Source organism: Salvelinus alpinus, chromosome 36 (genome assembly GCF_045679555.1).
Source record: "Salvelinus alpinus chromosome 36, SLU_Salpinus.1, whole genome shotgun sequence".
NCBI classification, from domain to species: Eukaryota; Metazoa; Chordata; class Actinopteri; order Salmoniformes; family Salmonidae; genus Salvelinus; species Salvelinus alpinus.
Window position 1 is genome coordinate 3991410 of NC_092121.1, and position 6237 is coordinate 3997646.

A 6237-nucleotide genomic window follows, 5' to 3' on the forward strand; every position below is an offset into this window, starting at 1 on the left:
ACTGGCTGTTGCTTAGCAGGCCTGTACATCTGTGTCTAGGCCTAGGATATTTCTGATCGAAATGTAGCTATCGGAAACGTTTGCCTACATTTTTGTTTAACGTGAAATTGCTCATCGATTGAATCCAGATGTGGGGCACGATCGAATGTAATTCCTAGGATTATTTTCGTTTTTGAAGTAAATGTGGTTTGGAGTTCTATGACCGATCATATTGGGAGAGGTGTGCAGGCTTTCGATAACCTATTGCATGTAGCCAAACGTATCGATACGGATCTTGATTTGATGAAAGGATGGCTGCTAGGCCTTACTGAGCTACAGTTTAGGGGAAGAGTGTGTGCACTGTCGCTATGTGGCACATTGGAAATTCACAGTTTAGGCAATAGTATTATTTTGGCTGGAATTTAACGTTTTTAATTTCACATTTGTTCATAGTATAGTTCATGCGATATGGGATCGGCTTCGGGAAGGTATACGTGGAATGAGAGATCGGAAAATTGAATGCCTGTGGATTGCCAGCGCATCTTTCATTTTGGCATCAATCCCACCACAGGTCGCCTGAGGAGAATACCGTAAATTAACTCCTGGTTATAACCTGTTTGAAGAATATACAGTGGGGAGAACAAGTATTTGATATATTTGACCAAATATTAAGTTCTGCTTTTCTGATGTATCAAATACTTATGTCATGCAATAAAATGCAAATTAATTATTTAAAAATCATACAATGTGATTTTCTGGATTTTTGTTTTAGATTCCATCTCTCACAGTTGAAGTGTACCTATGATAAAAATGACAGACCTCTACATGCTTTGTAAGTAGGAAAACCTGCAAAATCGGCAGTGTATCAAATACTTGTTCTCCCCACTGTATACCTGATTCTCTCTGGATGGAAACCGTCAACTCTTCTACGTCTACTGGTCATGTGCATGCTGCAGAACGTCTGTGCACAGACATAAACACGCTAAAAAAAAAAGTTATAATGACTGAAACAGATGTGGAAACTCCCCTGCAATTCAACAACGGAAGAATTCGTTTACAAACGAAAAATAATGTCATTATTTCGGACCTTTTGTCTCAAGTTTGTTGTTAGTCCTGCTATAAAGAGTCAAAAAGCACCCGAACTCCCCAGACTAAAGGTGTCATACAACATCCATGCACATATAGCAAATAAATACAATGAGATATTAGTGAATAATGTGTAATTGTAGGTCGCCAGATGCACTGTTCCGTAACGCCCATAATGTATTTATTAGGCACAGAAAGACAGACACCTCTCCATAGACGCGCCTACATCTTCCTTTAAGAATAAAACTTTTTTTTGGGCATCAGTACAGTCTTTTCTCTGCACTGCCGACACGTTGCAGCTTTGAGCAGAACTACTCAATCCCATCCCGGCTCTTTCCCTTCACTTCTGAACCTCACATCACATGCCTTCACATTATCCAAGAAATGCGTCTGTCTTTTTTTTTTACGAGGATGACGATGGAATGCTTTCTCTGAGATAGAAAGCGCCACCTCATCATTTCGAGTTCTGAAGCAGGTGTATGTGGGATTAAATTACAAGTGCATTGTACCATTATTAAAAACAGAACGGGGCATGATTGGCTTCTCATAATGATGGAAATTCTGTAAGAAAGGGGAGCTAGCTTTGCGTGAATGAACCCTCCATTTGGATATGTGGCATTTAGGATGGACTGCAGTAGAGTCCAATGACAGTCTACAGAGCCAATGGCGAGCCACCCGGCAATTGTGTGAAGGAGATGGCCGTTACGACCAAATTATCCATCCTAAAGATAATTTCATTCAGATCAACCGCATGTTTGATAGGCTGTACGTCTACAATGACCAATGAAATTCATCGTAGTTTTGTGATTTTTGTTTTACGTGCGTAAAATACCCTACGTGGTGTTAATGTAAGCCTTCTTGCTTTATTTTTGATGGTGCAATGTAAGCGTCACTTGTCGACCAGCAGAAGAAATATAAACGTAATTTGACGGAAGACCGAATATGACGGAAGACCGAATACGCATTGGTTACTGCAATTACGTATAGTGCACCTTTTCCTTGACTGGCTTGTCTAGGCCTAGACCACTAAAAGTGTTTATTTATGACAGACCACAGGGTCGTGTAAAAGTCATGTACGACATAAATTGAGGTTATTCTTTTTTTTGTCTAATCTTCGCCCAAACTCTCCAAATCGAATCGCACCTAAAATTGAAACGTGCCGTGCAGTATGAATGTCAAGTGAAACCGCAAAAGCCACAGTGTTGACTGCTCTCACCCCCTGGATTTATTGGAACTCTTCACGCCCTGTAAATTGTGGTTATGGCGAGCGGATGGCCACCAATGTCTCCAGAGGGAAATGCATAACAAAAAAAGTGCCCACATAATTAAAAAAACAAAAAAAACATAAACACGGTCACGCTGAAAAATTAGCTAAAGACAGAGTTGTGACAGGGCTACTATTGACAAGGAAAAGTGTCAAACATCTCAAATTAAAAAGTCAAACTACAAGCCTGTAATCCAAGACCCTTTCCTTGGTTTAGTTCTCAGTATATCAAATTGTATTTGTCACATGCGCCGAATACAACAGGTCAGTGATCTTACTGTGAAAAGCTTAGTTATAAGCCCTTAACCATCAATGCAGTTCAAGAAATATAAATAAAAAGTAACACAATAAAATAACAATAAAGAGTCTATATACAGGGAGGTACCAAGCCAATGTGCGAGGTAATTTGTACATGTAGGTAGGGGTAAAGTGACTATGCATGGATAATAAACAGCGAGTAGCAGCAGTGTAAAAACAATTGTCAATGTAAATAGTCCTGGTGGCCATTTCATTAATTGTTCAGCAGTCTTAAGGCTTGGGGGTAGAAGCTATTAAAGAGCCATTTGGTCCTAGACTTGCCGCTCCGGTATGGCCTGCCGTGCAGTAGCAGACAACAGTCTATGACTTGGGTGACTGGAGTCTTTGGTTATGTGGAAACCAAGGAACTTAACTTTCGACCCGCTCCACTACATCTTCGTCAATGTTAATGGGGGCCTGTTTGGCCCGCCTTTTCCTGTAGTCCACCTTCAGCTCATTTGTCTTGCTCACATTAAGGGAGAGGTTGTTGTCCTGGCACCACAATGCCAGTTCTCTGACCACTTCCCTATAGGCTGTCTCATCGTTGTCACTGATCAGGCCTACCGCTGTTGTGTCGTCAGTAAACTTAATGATGGCGTTGGTGTCGTGTTTGGCCACGCAGTTGTGGGTGAACAAGGGAGTACAGGAGGAGACTGAGCACGCACCATTTAGGGGCCCCAGTGTTGAGGATCAGCATGGCAGATGTGTTGTTGCCTACCCGTACCAACTGGGGATGGCCTGTCAGGAAGTCCAGGATCCAGTTGCAGATGGAGGTGTTTAGTCCCAGGGTCCTTAGCTTAGTGATGAGCTTTGTGGGCACTATGGTGTTGAACGCTGAGCTGTAGTCAATGAATAGCATTCTCACATCCTTTTGTCCATGTGGGAAAGGGCAGTGAATTACAGACTCGGTCAAGGAGGGGTTGAAAATGTCAGTGAAGACACTTGCCAGTTGGTCCGTGCATGCTTTGAGTACACGTCAAGGTAATCCGTCTGGCCCGCGGCTTTGTGAATGTTGACCTGTTTGAAGGTCTTGCTCAGATCGGTTACGGAGAGCGTGATCACACAGACGTCCGGAACAGCTGGTGCTCTCATGCATGCTTTAGTGTTGCTTGCCTCGAAGCGAGCATAAAAGGCATTTAGCTCGTCTGGTAGGCTGGCTACACTGGGCAGCTCGCAGCTGGGTTTCCCTTCGTAGTCCGTAATAGTTTGCAAGCCCTGCCACATTGACGAGCGTCAGAGCCGGTGTATTAGGATTCAATCTTAGTCCTGTATTGAAGCTTTGCCTGTTTCATGGTTTGTCTGAGGGTGTAGCGGGATTTCTTATACGAGTCTGAATTAGTGTCCCGCTCCTTCAATGCATTTAGCTCGGTGCGGATGTTGCCTGTAATCCATGGCTTCTGGTTGGGAAATGCACGTACGGTCACTGTGGGGACGACGTTGATAGACACTTATTGATGAAGCGGTGACTGAGGTGGTATACTCCTCAATGACATTGGATGAATCCTGGAACATATTCCAGTTTGTGCTAGCAAAACAGTCCTGTAGCGTAGCATCCGCGTCATCTGTCCGCTTCCGTATTGAGCGAGTCACTGGTACTTCCTGCTTTAGTTTTTGTTTGTAAGCAGGAACCAGGAAGATAGAATTATGGTCACATTTGCCAAATGGAGAGTAAGGGAGAGCTTTGTATGCGTCTCTGTGTGTGGAGTAAAGGTGGTGTAGAGGTTTTATTTTTATTTTATTATTTTTTTCTCCTCTGGTTGCACATGTGACATGCTGGTAGAAGAGATTTAATTTTGCCTGCATTAAAGTCCCCAGCCACTAGGGGTGCCACTTCTGGATGAGCATTTTCTTGTTAGCTTATGGCCTTATACAGCTCGTTGACTGCGGTCTTGGTGCCAGCATCGGTTTGTGGTGGTAAATAGCCGTCTCTTGGTAGATAGTGTGGTCTACAGCTTATCATGAGGTACTCTACCTCAGACAATGAATACCTCGAGACTACTTTAATATTAGACATTGCGCACCAGCTGTTATTGACAAATAGACACACACCCCCGCTCCTCGTCTTACCAGATGTAGCTGCTTTGTCCTGCCGATGCACCGGAAACCCAGCCACCTCTATATTATCCGTGTCATCGTTCAGCCACGACTCGGTGAAACATAAGATATTATCGTTTTTATGTCCCGTTGGTAGGATAGTCTTAATCGTAGATCATCTACTTTATTTTCCAGTGATTGCATGTTGGCCAATAGTACGGATAGTAGTTGAGTTTTACTCACTCGCCTACGAATTCTCACAAGGCATCCCGACTTCCACCCCCTTTTTCTCATGTATTTTCTTCACGCGAATGACGGGATTTGGGCCTGGTCTAAAGAAAGCAGTATATCCTTCGCGTCGGACTCCTTAAATATAAAATCTTCGTCCAGTTCGAGGTGAGTAATCGCTGTTCTGATGTCCAGAAGCTCTCTTCGGTCATAAGAGACGGTAGCAGCAACATTATGTACAAAACAAGTTACAAACAATGCAAAAAAACAAACAAAATAGCACTGTTGGTTAGGAGCCTGTAAAACGGCAGCCATCCCCTCAGGCAGCATTACACATCATAGCATGATGTGGGCAGAGAGAGAGAGAGAAAAGCTAGTCCAGAAAATGTTTAGAATTCCTTTGCCAGATGAAGACTTGTGTTTACTCAGGAAATAAATGACTTTCAGGGGGTCAGAAGTGGGGCAACATTGCCATATGCTCCTGACGATATATGAATGTGTAAAAGCATTGTGATGGAAATCTCCGCTGCTATGGCTGGTGGCTGCAGCAGCCATATTGCTTTTACCTCAGGAAGGAAGGGATGAAGGAAAGACATTTAGGCCTATGAGTGTTTGGACATGGACTGTTGATGGTGGAAAGACGGCATGAAGAGCGATGGGAAGCTGCAACGAAAAGGGCTGTGATTTTGAGCATTCAGTCAGAGGGCGAGGGCGAGAGCGAGGCAGAGAGAATGCAGAGGCCTCAATGATCTCGCCATCGTCAAGAACCAGCATTAAAAATGGATCTTCCTCTCTTGGCCAACCAAAACACCTCACATGTGACTTTTAAGAGCTGCAGAGCTTCACTTAGATATGCAATGCCAGTGATTGAATTGAGATGCCATTGACCCCAAGCCTGCATGATATTGTCAAAAACCACAGAGGAGCACGTTAGGTAAAAATGGCATGTTAATTGGCGCACGGATCACTTTAAAGGGATCATTTTCGTAAACAACCGCTGAATTGCAGAGCGCCATATTCCCGAAAAATTACAAAAAATATTTATTTTCATGAAATCACAAGTGAAATATACCAAAACACAGCTTAGCTTGTTGTTAATCCACCTATCGTGTCAGATTTTGAAAATATGCTTTACAGCGAAAGCAATCCAAGCGTTTGTGAGTTTATCGATCACTAGACAAAACATTACGAACAGCTAGCAGCAATGTAGATTGGTCACGAAAGTCAGAAAAGCAATAAAATTAATCGCTTACCTTTGATGATCTTCGGATGTTTGCACTCACGAGACTCCCAGTTACACAATAAATGTTCCTTTTGTTCGATAAATATTATTTTTATATCCAAAAACC